The sequence below is a fragment of the Rhododendron vialii genome, chromosome 7a, assembly GCF_030253575.1.
Source record: "Rhododendron vialii isolate Sample 1 chromosome 7a, ASM3025357v1".
In the NCBI taxonomy this organism is placed as follows: Eukaryota; Viridiplantae; Streptophyta; class Magnoliopsida; order Ericales; family Ericaceae; genus Rhododendron; species Rhododendron vialii.
This window is the reverse complement of record NC_080563.1, coordinates 20436061-20450548: the sequence shown is the minus strand read 5'-3', so window position 1 is coordinate 20450548 and position 14488 is coordinate 20436061.

Genomic DNA, 14488 nt, shown 5'->3' with positions numbered 1-14488 from the left:
GCAGCTACATGTGATATGTCCTCTCTTACTCAATTTCTAAGTGTTGAACACATACAGTATTTTTGGGCGACTCAGCTGGTTTTACTTACCAGCATATCTATGCTTTATTTATTTGCATCAAATATAGGCTGAAGTTTGTGTATATCTTTTTTGTAGTGTCGCCCAATCTATATGAATATTGTGTCTTATGTTTTTAAGTTCATGAAATGTACCGGCATACGCATTACATATCGTAAGATATCAGATATGTTAAATAAGGTTTGCCATGTAAGGAGTACGGTAGTACAATTTGGGAGTATGATGCTCCAAAACCACTAAGGAACATCATAAACCAGAGCCGTCACTCTTACTTCCCTTAATTTTGGGGATGAACAACCAAATTGGAGTCCATAACCAATAATAGAAATATCCAACAAAGTTCAATGATAGGACCCAAAAGTGGCCACACGTGAGGGGGATGTTAAGAAAATAGAGTCCCACATTGCTTGGAAGTGGAATGGGCGATCATTTAATAACATTTGAAACCTCTTCACTCATTGCCAATTGGTTTTGAGATGGACATAAAGTTTCTACATGGTATCAGAGCGAGGCCCGTTCCATCCCACATTTTATAAAATTCACAATCCACACCCCACGATGACAAACTAGCAAAAAGGCTGCACGATGATAGGATCCAAAAGTGGCTACACGTGACAGACCTCAAAAGCGGTTGCACGTGAGGCGGGATGTTAAGGAAATGAATCCCACAGTGCTTGGAGTGGAATGGGTGATCACTTAATAACATCTGGGACCTCTCCACTCATTGCCAATTGGTTTTGAGATGGACATAAAGTTTCTACATGGTATACTTGCATTAATCAAGCACCCAAAAGATGCAGCCAGCGAAAAAGTGTAAACCACAAACGCCGTCCAAAAAATGTTAAGAGAACAATCTATTCAGCCTTTATTCTAGTTGTCTAACCTCATCTTGGTGGACAAAAAGATGAAAAGCACTCCGAGCTCTTGGCCACATACATCCAAGTGTGGGCTTTGTCTCTTGCCACTACATTGGGACATTACATTAATTCTGGTTAGGCCTGTGCAAAAAAAACGCTCACCCGCAGACCCGACCCAACCCGAAGGGTTTCGGGCGGGGCCGAACATGTGGTTCGGACGGGTACGGGTTCAATTTCTGTTAAAAATCAGATTTCGGTTTGGGAATCGGGGTGCTGTATTTCTTAACCGACCCGACCCGACCAATGCACAAAGATCAACTCGATTTTTGGTGGGACCCGACCCGACGAATTGGGTTTGCGGACGGTTTCTAACCCTATTGGGTTAGATTTGTTACCCGACATGTCCGATCGGGTTCGGGGACAAACCCGACCCGCCCGACCTGCGCACACCCCTAATTCTGGTAAATCAATACCAACTCTCACGCAAGCATTTGATATCATGAAGTCTTATAGAAGAAGATTCAATTAAACCAATCCCAATCAAAGATGATATTGACAAACCTACAAGCTACAAATATGCAAACACTTGAATACAACATATTCTAGCAAACCAAAACTATAAGTATATGATAAGGATTCACAACGATATGGCAGCACATATTTTAATTCCAGGAGAATGAATGAACCCCGTTAACAAGTGGTTTAGTTTTTGTTATTCAGGTATAATTGTACAAGAGAAAATTCATATGCAAAACTCCAAAAAGGTCCAACATCATACAAAGTTTAGCATCAGACCATGCATTACCTATGAAGCACAAGTACGGATACGGGATACAGATACGACACAATATGGATACAGCAATACGGCAAAACCAAAAAAATAGGATACAAATACGTCGGGGATACAGTTGTATAAATTATACATTTTTGTAACTATTAGTCTACTAGGCATAAAAATGAAGCCATGAGAAATAAAAGAACAGTTGAGTTGCCAATACCAAGCATTAAGTGCATGTCAATGTCAAAAGAGTAAGAACTGGTGGTCTAAAAGATTAGAATTTTGTAAAAAAGAAAAAAAAAATACACATTAGTAGGTAATAGACTATTAGGTATACATATAATATACTTCATATATATACTCATATATCTATATACCAATGTAAGTATTGGATATAATTTACTGTATATGTAAATAATAGAAACTCATACCAATAAAACAGAGAGAGAACCTTGTGAATCAAAGGTTCAAGCGATCTAGGGTTGGGAAAATATTGACTGGTTCAGGGAAAGATCTATCGATGTGCATAATTTCCTAGGTTTCATATTTTTAGTGATGCTATTATTACAATTTTCCCCTTTTAGTTTGTACTTGATTCTTTAAAAAATTTCATTTTAACCCCTGCCGTATCCTTAAACGTATCCTACCGTATCCCCCGTGTATCCAAAATTAATAATATTTAATTTAAATGCCAGATACTTATTTGCTGTATCCAATACATATCGGGGAGCATATCCGTATCTCTCGCATATCAAATACTCGTATGTGACTAGTTTCGGAGTATCCGTACTTCATAGTGCATTACCAATAAGAAGTAAAATTAGGGCAAATTTCATCATAATTATGGCAAAATGGAGTAGGTACTAATGATTAGTTTCAAAGTGATGGAAAATATCATCCATCTAGAAAATGCAAGAACCCTCTCAGATTCTCAATCCTTGAAGGTGACAATAATAAATTCATGAGAAAGTGCATCATCTATCAACATAGTTACCAGTCATGCAAACCAAAGTAAGAGAAAAGGAAAAATGAAAAATAGACATAAAAAAGAAAAGAAAAGTACAGAGAAACTAACAAGCTTTGCTTTCAGTTGCAAACATCCACCCCAAGAGAGTTTTAAATTATAATCAACCTAGCAGAAATTGTGGAAAAAAGAAAAGAGGAGAAAAAAAGAGTTGAAGAAATGAGATGATGATGGTGTCCTTTTTTCCCCTATTAATCGTCCATACTATAAGTCCTGAAAAGCAATGGAACAAATTTTTCTATCCAACCCCTATTTCATAATGAAACGAACAAAAGTGGCCCTTCAAGCTCAAAATAACTAAACCAACTACGAAGGATATCCCCTCTTCATTGATGGTTCTACCTAAAACAAAAAATATGTCAAATGTATGATGAGAATGACTCTTGAAGTTACCAATTTTGACCTCCCCAAACTACATCAGCATTGTCAAATTAGTAGGAATCGTCCAAATATGGGCCACAATCTAACCCCAACGAAAGTCCTAAATACTGCCTAGGTTAACTAATGCAAGTTGTAGAAAAAATAGAGCACATTATGGCTAATTTAAATTAAAGATTAAAATAATTAGGCTATAACGTAATTACACTGGTAGTCTCTAAATATGATGTGAAACCAAGAAAAGCGATACCTATTAGTTTGTATAAGAAGACTCCAACAACATTTCCTAGTCCAAAAAAATAAGCAATTAATGCATGCATAGGAACACAATTTCTCACATACATAACTCCATTGGACGGAAAGAATGAAAAGACCATTTTGCCCTTACATACATATGTGTGTGTGTATACATATATATATGTATATATATACGGAACGGTTCAATGGACAACTATTTAGACACCTAAAAAAACACCCCAAATCTCAATCACATAGTTCCCGATCAAATTTTTATGATCCGAACCGTTCAATGTGTGCAGAATATGATTTTAAGGGTGCTCACAAGAAATTAGTAAAAAAATGACTGGGAAGTGCTTGTTTTAAGCAGTTTTTAATTAAACCGTTCATTAAATTTAAGTTAAAAATTGCTCAGATCAAGCCCTTTTCGGTCTTTTTTTTTGCTGATTTCTCGCGAATACCCTTAAAATCACGTTCTGATCACATTGAGCGGCTCGGATCATCAAAATTCGATCGGAAACTTGGGGGGGTTTTTTTAAGGGTCCCCGGAACCGCCCCGATATATATATATTTTATCCACACCAGCTCATTCCACACTTCAATCTCTACAATTTTTTGCCCCAAATCCCAAACTCCATTCACAACCTGCGGCAGCTCTCTCTCTCGTTGAGATTAAAAATGACATAAAAAGAGTGCAAATAGTAGATCCTGGTACCCCGCTATTATCAAAACCCGCACCTACGGTTTTTCGGCCTTCAAAAACACACACACACAGCAGTGAAGCAAACAAGAAAAAAAAGAAGAGAATGGTGAGATTAATGGCAGACTTGATTTGGAAAAGCCCTCATTTCTTAAATGCCATCTAAGAACGTGAACTTGATCTTCTTCGAGGTAACCCCACCCTTTCTATCTCTACCTATAGATACAGATTGTATATATCGATGCAGCTGTACGGCTGTATGTTTGATGTGCTTCGATCCTAATTTTGTTGACTCTGTGCTCTTATGAAGCACATACACAACAAATCTAGGGTTGTATCGACTTCACCTATTCTATTTCACTGTGCGTGCCGGGGTGTGGATCTCCAAGTTTGATTAGAGAGAAAATAATGGGAAGAGTAAGAAAAAATGTACTATTTGTTAACATTTTGACTCTGTTTGATTGGAATTCTTCTCAAGTGCAAATGGAATTGTGCTTGGGTTTGCTGGAATTATACCAAACTAATTCAACTAATCCCATCCATTTATGGTAGACTGGTAGTGATTTCATAGGAGGATTGATGGTGTGTTGCATAACGGGGCGAGGGTTTTGATGATGTGTTGCGTAGCGGGGCGAGAGTTTTAATGGTTGTTGAAGGGGCAGCCATGGTGTGGCTGGGTTGATGGTGGGTTGTGGGTTTATGGGTTGTAAGAGAGAGATAGGAAAACAGAGAGAGAAGTAGGTCACTTTTTAGGGGAGAAGGGTTATTTTAGGGGGTATATTCAAGTGGGGGGCAATATTGGAACCTTTTACCACTTTTTACAGAATCTAGGTAAAAAGATTAACGGTTCTTGACAGAAGGCTGACGGAAGGGGTTTAGAGGAAAAGTAAACTTTAATGAGGGGATCTGGCGTGGGTGAAATTCTTAGAGGGGGTGAGCGAGATAAAGAGGTATACTTCGAGGGTTGTCTAGGTAATTAACCCAATAGTTTACTATGAATTACTACGAAATTATATGAGGGGTAGGAATAACTATCAGAATCTTAGTTAGCAGACTCAAAATTTCGAGAAAGCACATTTGACACTTATAAATCTCTCCCTCGCTCTCACAGAATCAGTCAACTGATAAATCAACGAAAGGGAGGCCCAACACGTTATATAGGGCACTGTTATTCCCGAAGGAAAACTACCATTTAAGGCATGGAAATCTCCCTGACTTCCACTGTAAGGTCACTCTGAGTGTGTACGTGGGTGGGAGGGTGTGTGACAATCAACAATAGTGTGCCACTGTGCATTAGAAAAGAAAACAATTAAGTCACCAGTAAATGTACAAACTCTATAACAGAAAAAGTAACAGAAAATTCGCTACAATTTTTTAAATGTAAAGCTGTTTTGCCTATCACACAAAGATGTAAGCATGTGAAATTTCCTATTTTTAGTTGCCTCAATACAAGATATTATTGAAGATTTGTCTTGTTGAATGCAGATTGTCGTTAGGATTTAGATGGAAAACAAAGTAGCCTATCATGAAGCATTAAAGGTACATCATGAGAGATTGAATTTAAAAGATCATGAGAGATTGAATTTAAAAGATCGTGAGAGATTGAATTTAAAAGATCGTGAGAGATTGAATTAGGTAAGATTTGTACCAGACAAAAGAATAGGTAAGATCGTTGTATGTGAAAGAAACAAGAAGTCAATCTTAAGAGGGATACGGAATAATTGTACGCACTTGTAATAAACAAAATTATAGTGGTGGAGCAATGCTGGAATGCAACTGGTTCATTCATCAAGCGTGAGCTAACTCGAAAATCTTCAGGCTTTGATTCGAAAAGGAGACCGACTCGATTAATTTAAGCATGGAATTGATTCTCTTAGATGTATGTCATGAAGGAAGTTTCATGACATACATCTAAGAGAATCTTAAAGCGATGCATATTCCCACAAGAAGCAATTTCCTTCAATGAAAAATATAATTCTGAGATGTATTAATAATTAACAAGATGGAATCAAGATAAATTTATGGAGCTTAACATATGGTGAGGGAGAGCATGAATTCTCTTACTCCGGGATTGACCAACACCATTTGAACAATTTCTACTTTTTTGTGGTACGAAGGAGGTCCGAAGCCCCAAGATTTTGACCTGCACCATTTGAACAATTTCATCAACCCAGATTATTTTTAAGAGCAAATGAGTCTAAATGAAATGATGTACTAATGGAACTTCGATTTGATCATCTCTGTTGAAGTATGCGTCTATATGATACCAAATAATACACCTGTTAGACTGCTCGGAATTATGAATACTCTTGCAACCAATCAGCATTATCAACACATATAAGTACCACCAAGGCAAAAAAAAAAAACATTTGTTTAAGAATCAGATACAGTCCCCTAACAAAACAGCAACATCCTCTATTTTCAACATTTAATTCTGAATTAAATAAAGCTTTATTGCAAAGAACAGTACATGACATTTATTTTCCCCTTTTTTGCACAATATAATTTTTTCTTCTTGTGAAGATGTGAATGAAAGGTTTCTCTGCAATCAAACACACCAGAAACATAAGCAAACACGTAAACAAAAAATGAAGCTCCTCTTGAAAAGCATACAGGAAAAGTTAAGTGATACATATCACACCTGCTTCTATTATTTTCAAAAATTGGCCATTGAGCTTAATTATATGTAAGAAAAAGAAATCACCATAGAGCTCCATAGGGGTGTGCTTGACAGTCTACTCTTCCCTACCCTTCGCAATCTAAAAAATAATGAGGTAACATGAGGAGAGCAAAACACCAGTGGAGAGCAGAAATCATTGAACTACTTTAGCAAATAATCCTCAAAGTGCTTGCCTTGAGAGATGCAACATCCATAAATACAAATCTATCGAAGCAGCATGATAGCTTTTGTACAATTTTCTGCTGGTGAAAACCTAATTAAAACGTGTTGTAGCCTAGGGATCAAACTTAACGAATAGACTATCAAGAACTTGTACAAAATTACAAAACCAATACGACCAAACACTCGAGAAAGAACTAAAACTAGATAGAAGGAGAGGAAGAAAATGAGGTAAAGAAAGAAGAGTTATTAGATGAAGTAACCAGGATCTAAAGCAATGCGCTTGGAGATCCAAAGCTTTACACTGCTTTAGAAGGCTAGGTTGTAGTAAGTATTGCATCCCCCCACTATGGCTTTTCTTCTGAGCATTGAGGGGTGTTATTACAAGTGGTTTGATGCACAATGCCATTTTATGCAAAATAGGATTTACGACCGATGTAGCCATACTCGCCATTGTGGTTAGAGAAGAAAAACATAGACTTGGTTAATAAATTGAGCAAGCACCACATAATGAGTTGTCTAGATACAAGACTACACACTTTTTCCCCTCACCAAACAGACCAAGTAGCTTATACTATATGAGAAAAACTATCGATGTATGTTGTGAACCATCTGAATCCATGTTGTACGCTTACATGGACCCGAAACATTATTACGAACAACAAAAAAAAAAGTGATGTCACCCAATGGACCAAGTAGGTCATGAAACCAATGTTTCCCTAGGTCAAACATGTCACAAAAGGTCTTAAATGCTTATCAAGAAACAAGGTTTGGGTACGGATATGCGTTCAACCTATCTAGTTGGCATGCACCCAACAAGCATGTCTTTCAATTTGAAGTTTTCCATAATTGTGCACATTAACTTCAAAGTAACTAGAAATGTACTCACATTATCCCCAACTTGTTGCTCTTCTGACATGGTTCCTTCAAAATGAGTGAAGTGCTTAATGCTTGCGTTGCATATAACCTCGCCCAACCGATCTAGCATGGCATATGTGTATGTACAATGGTTATTGACAAGGTCAAGAATAGATAAGGTAAATTAACAAGTTCAAAAGGGGGAATAATAAATGTAAATTTATAAATGTTAGATTATGCATTTCCCCTAATGTCTTACCCAATTTCACTCTTCTCCTTAAGGAAACATTATTCCAATTTGGTCCCCATTGAAATTGTATTTGCAATGTAGTCCTATTATTACCTCCATCAACATCTTTGACAACAATAACATGCGACCTTGACTCTAAATTAAAGCTCGGGAATCAAAATTTCTCAAAATTGATTATATATTGTGTGCAAAAAATATAACTCTGAAATCAACATTGCTTGGGTTTACAAGAAGGAACACTTCTGAAGGTTGATATATGGGAATTCAAAGCTGGGATAACCTATTTACCAAAAAAATAATGTTGGGATAACCTTTTAAGAGCAATGAATTTTTTTAAAGAAAATTTTGTGAACAAAAAGAATTCAAGACCACAAAGATGGAAAAGGCAAATAACAGAGATTAAGACCTACCATATTTCTTCATACGAAAGGCTAAAGGACTAATCCTGTAGAAAGAAAAGTGAGTGGATAGAAGAGCTACTCTGATACATCATTGATGAAAGATGATAAAAGGATAAACTATACCCAAAGTTCCTGTGAAGTGAAAGGCTCCCGCTTTGATCTTAAAGAATTATACTCTTGTTGTCAATCTAAGAAATAAAGGTAAGTTTTGGACAAGATTCAACAAATATCCACAGGTTCGTGTCTAAGATATGGAGGAACCTTAAGGTACCAGTTTCCCTTTACTACAGTTGTTCCTTTTTCTGATATCCAGTTTAGCAATCTCGTTACCTGACATTCATTACCAAGGATCACCTGAAAGATATAACAAACAAGCCTGCAATCATAATATACAAAATCACCACACAAAATGTGACTATCAACAATTACCAAAGATCTTTCTTCGTTGTATGGGACTACTTATTGGAAACATAAACTTTTGTGAATCCTCTTTTGCCATCATACATTTCATTGGTGTGCTCCATCCGAGTAGGTAAATTGACATTTAAATTACATTCCCTTTAAAGCGAGTTTCTCACCAACCAAAAGTCAATTCAAGGAAAGAAAAAATCAAGATCCCGGACATCTTGGTTTGTTTTGAAATCGAGCAAACTTCATAAGGTTAGCTTTATTTTCTTGGTTACCATATCGAAGGTAAGGATCAAGGATTAGTTAAGAAGGATGTGTTTGGCTACTAAGAGAAGCTACATATATTAAACAAAGACACTAAGCAGCTGGCCCTATGTGTAAAACCTTGCCGCGGGAGAGTCTTTCCCCAATGAGAATCAAAAAAGTTTTTGGGCAAGACAAGAAAGGAACTTCATTGGAGCGCCAGAGTGCGGAGGTTGTTCCCATCATTGAAGTCAGAGTCCGGGACTGAGCCTTTCGAATGAGAGAAAAAAAAAGCGCTTAGTTTCTTTGGAAAAATCTACGCAAATATCATATTGACTTTTTCTCACCCTACTTCTAAGGGTAGATAGAAAAGGTTGGAGAGAGTGTCTTTCAGAAATTCTTGATTATGAAACTAAACTCAAATCAACCAAACAGACCACAAGCAAAAGCAAATGCATAGAGTCAAAAACTAGAAAACTAATTGGGAGTTCTGTCAGGTGCTCTTGAAAACCATAAAGAATAAGCAAAAACTGAATGCTTACTGCATACAAAGAAAACTTTCAAGTGTTGTCGATTTCATCTTTTTGGATATAGCCCATCTCTGCCCAGAATTTGATCGGACAAAATTTATGCAACCTTCACATCAAAAGAATAGGATAATGGAAATACACGCATATATAAAATATACACATCAACAAGTAGATCTAGATAAGTACACTCAGAGAGAGACAGAGGGACCCTACGCAGAAGAATAAATTGATGAAACTTCGAGGCCCAAAGTTAAATGAAAACTGAACTGAGAGAGGAGGAGGCCAGGAGGAGCAGAGAAGGGAAAAGACTGTATTCGTGGGGGGAAATTTTGACTTGGAAATTTGAGAGAGAAATAGGATAACGTTGTAACGTTTACATGTGTTATTTTTAGGTGCTTCGCACAATAAGTCATGCCCATATCTCATGAACATTTTTAAGAGTAAGACAGATCAGGAAAGCTAAAAAAGAAACACAATTTGGATGCATAGGAGTGACTTCATTGCTTGATAGACCTGTAACACGAGAGATGATGGTTTGACAAGTGGAGATGAGTGTATTGTAATAAACGTATAGAAAGAAGCTATTAGTAAAACTATTAGTACTGTATACTACTGAAATATAGAAAGAAGCTGAAGGTTGAAGCTGGTCAACTTTAAAGCTGCAATATTGATTATCCAGCAACACAGGAGTTACATTAGAATCAACATCCAATGAAGAATTGAATGGGTTCAAAAGAGAATAATCTAAAGGTCCAAGCCTTTATTTGAACCAAAAAAGGCCCAAAGGTTTGAAGAGCATCTCAATCCAGCAACAGTACCATGAATGCAATAATTAAAATCCAGCAATATCGACTGATGAGGAAAGTATAGCATCAGCAACATGAATATGATTCCAGATACTTCAAGATCAAAGCAATGTTGAACAGAAGCAGCATCACACCCTCAACAGGCGCTAGCGCCCTCCCTTTTTCTTTCTATTTCATGCTTTCTGTTGGTCAACAACCAGTGAAGCCAAGGATTCGTTCGAGTCAGCATCACACCCTTAAAAACCAAGCAGTAAAAGCATCCAAAGTAGCAAGAGTAGAGCTTATAAAGGAAGAAGACAACAGTACAATGGCAAAAGGATTACATGGTGTAGATATGCCAAGTGACATTTTTTTTTTTGGTAATTTAAGTGACAGTTTATATGCAAAAGGCTTGTTGTCATAGTCAAGTTTATGCTAGCTATGCAGAGCACAAGTAGTTGGAAAGAAAATTCTGCATTGCACGGTTGGAATGCATGTTGAACAGTACAGTTGGAATGCATTACCTTGTGTATTTGTGCCTTTCTCTGAAAGAAGAATTTCTGTCGCGATGGATGAAAGCTCAGATACTACTTGATTAACTCCCAAATCAACATTGCCCGGTTCATGTGAACCTTTCAATAAAACATAATAGTATAATACCCAGTTATGAAAATAAAGTTGGATATTATCAATCAGAAAGTCACATTGCGAAGCAAAAGAACTTTTACCCAAAAAGTATCAATAGTCGGCAGGCAAGAAAAGTCCCTGTCAAAATTGAAATCAACCAAAAGCTCACTGAGTGAGAAATCCCCACTCAAAAAATCCAAATTAGGCAAATCCAAGTCAAACATATCTCCTTCCTTGTCAGATTCAGATGCGGAACTGCCATCACTATTTGGATTTGCTGAGTTCATTGGAGTGTTCGAACCGTCAAAGTCGAGTCTTCCTTTCACCTCATGTTATGCCTTGCCTCGACTGCTGAGGAAGTAGAAATGCGACGGTTCCTCTATATCAAGTAGTAGGTTAAGTGCTTAACTGGGTTCACTCTGATTGTTTCCGAAGAGATAACTATGCAATCAGTAGAGATCGTTTGTTGGGGAGTAACAAGTAGCAGTGGAAGAATCTTCCGGTGAAGATGCAGATTTATTCGTTCGAGAGGAAGTTGCAGGGAGCGGAGTCTTAGGAACAGACAGATTTGTTGGAGGGGACTCATTTTGCTGGTTGAACAAGCACTTGGCTACACTGGACCCCTGAACAGGTGAACCATCATGTACACAAGGTGATGATTGAGCTGCTGAGAAATGTGGAGCATTTTCTTGATTATTTACTGCATTGCTTGATTGGGAAATAGTTTTGGTACCTACAAGAATACTGAATTTTATTTAAACTTGTAAGGATCAAAGATGAGAAGTAAATGCGAGGGTTGCTAAAGTTTGGTTGGTGACTTACCTTCAGTTGTGGTTGTGAGATGATTGGTAGTTAAGTGACCACGAGACCTCTTTGCAGTTATAGGGGCATCTGGAACATCATTCGAACCCTTTCTCCTTTATACAGAAGCTTGATTTGTGGTCGGTGTGCAGAAACTTCACAGTTAATATGACTGACAGAGGGCTTTGATGTTGGCATCATTGTTGGGGTGCTGTACAGAGGCTGACCTGATAAAAAAGGGAATAGAAGTCATTGCTGAAAAAGGTAAAAGAACACACATAATTCAGGTGATTGCTATGGTTTATGATTAACGAGAAGGAAAGATTCAAAAGGACAACCATTGGTCAATCGATCATTCATGAAAATTACTTGGATAAAAAGTCTCAGTATCCCATCCTTGTTTTAGCACACCGTTTGATTGGAACTTACAGTACATCCTTATACCAAGTGAAACCATGAACAAACTTTTCACCGATTAGTTAAGCTCCTGTATTTAGATACTTCAAATTCCTCAAACTTCAAGAATTGTTAATTGATACTATGCAAATTTAAAGATCCAATTGAGAACTACAACCCCTAAACCATATCATCATTGCAACAACCAATTCATCAAACCTGATTTTAATCTGAATAGGGCTGCATATGTGATGGAGACTCCTTTGATCAGACAGATTTTCTTAGGCGTTTTGTGTTACTTGGAATGCTATAGTATAGGATCACATGAAGGAGCGAACCAAATCCAATCCAGAAAGGGAAGGAATTTGGCCATGACCAATGTAATATTGGAAGATTTGAAAGGTCCACAGCCTAGGAATCAGGTCACAAACCCCTGGAATTTTGACATCTTAAGAACTGGATAGCAATTGGGCATCTACCGCTGACATCAGCTCACACCTCAAAACTTGAGCATTAAAACAAGGTAGAAAGCAAACTAAGTTTCAACTTGTGCTTCAATGTACAGAAAAAGGTGTAGGAAATTGAAGAATGGGGCCTTCGAATTACTGACTACATAATAGGAAAGCGAGGACATATTCATGGAAAACATAACCCAAGGGGATCAAAAATCTATTTCTTTGCTAATATGCAAACCTGCAGGAAGAGGATATTGACTCCAAACGATTAGTCTTTATACCTTTTTTCTCTTCATTAACCTCCAATTTCGATCCGGAAACAACTTCTCCTCCAATTTCACATTTTTAAGTTGAAAGAAAAATCAGAGTAACAAAGTAGATGGATAGATCTAAGACAGACAAAAAGCAGTCAATACCATAAACATGGAATCAAAGAGCTATCTGCAAAAACTTCACCTTCGCACACAACGCAACAAAAACAAGACGGATCCATTACTTGGATAAAATCGAATTCCAAAACCAATCAGAACTAAATTAGGTTTGTATTTGGAGTTAGAAACCTGGAAAAATCCCTAGAGCTTGGGCTATGGCCGGCATCATTTCACAGATTAACTGGTTTTCTCGGATGGATGCCCAAAAGAAATTTTAGTATTTCTGAACTATAAATCTGTTTTTTTCATGGATGTAGAAAGGGGTAAGAGCAGAGACCTTGTGAGAGACTGAAGTGATTGTCCTCGGCTGGTATTTGGCACCACAGGACGATTGAGCCTACCATTATTATGATACTACTCATGACCACATATTGGACAGTGTAATCTAGACCGCAAGAATAGTAGAGGTAATGTTTACAGACACAGTTCAAGCTGCATGCTGCTGATTTGAGGCTAGGAAAGAATATTATGTTCTCCAATCAGCAATTAGATTTTTCTAATTACTACTTCTTGAAGCATGATAGTTTAACCTAGGTAATGCAAGTCATCACTCATACGAGCTCTACGGAGAATGAACACGCGTATTAAGAACCATTTAAGCTTGCAATAATGCAGAGACATAGTAACACTGAAATTGCAAAATTCATTCATGTAAGACGGGACAAAAGACAATCTACACAACAAATAAACTGGAAAACTAAGTTTCTATAAGGGATAAATACTATGTACCCTCCAGAAGTTCAATTAGTCATTGGCAACATCTGGTGTAGTACTTTCAGTTTCAACATTTCAGATAGCATGTGTTGCTCAAGTCCAAATGTTGAAGCATCTTCAAGCTGCCAATCTCAGGAGGAATTGGCCCTATGCCATTTGCAAAGCCCCAATACAGACTGTTTACAGAAAGCATAAAAATTAAAAAAAAATTGCAATTTTGGTTGTGCCGGTGAAATATGAAATCTGCTTTACAAAAACTAAATAGAGTAAATAATTGCACAAGTTGTCATTTCCTTTGGAAATCTTTAACAAACAAGAATAAAGAGAAATTATAGGAACTGTAAAACTTACCATATTAAGAAGCCAAAGAGCAGCAGGCTTACTGAACTTCCTAGCAAAATGGGAGCATGAAGAGGGTTTCCCCTTGCTAGTGCGCCATTCTCTCCTATATTCCGTCTCGTAATGGATGTTATCTACACCCAACAAAGCACTAAAACATGTGGATACACCAGTTTTCAAAGGATTTTCGGTTGTCAACTGCAACAATTTTCAAGTAAGCATTCATTAGAAAGCTGATATTAAGTATATTAGACGCTATATTACCAAGTTTGAAACCTGCAACTTTGGATAGAACAAGTCGTGGAGGAAAGAAACTTACACATTAGTTTACCAGAAGAGGCCTATCCAAAAATTAGAAA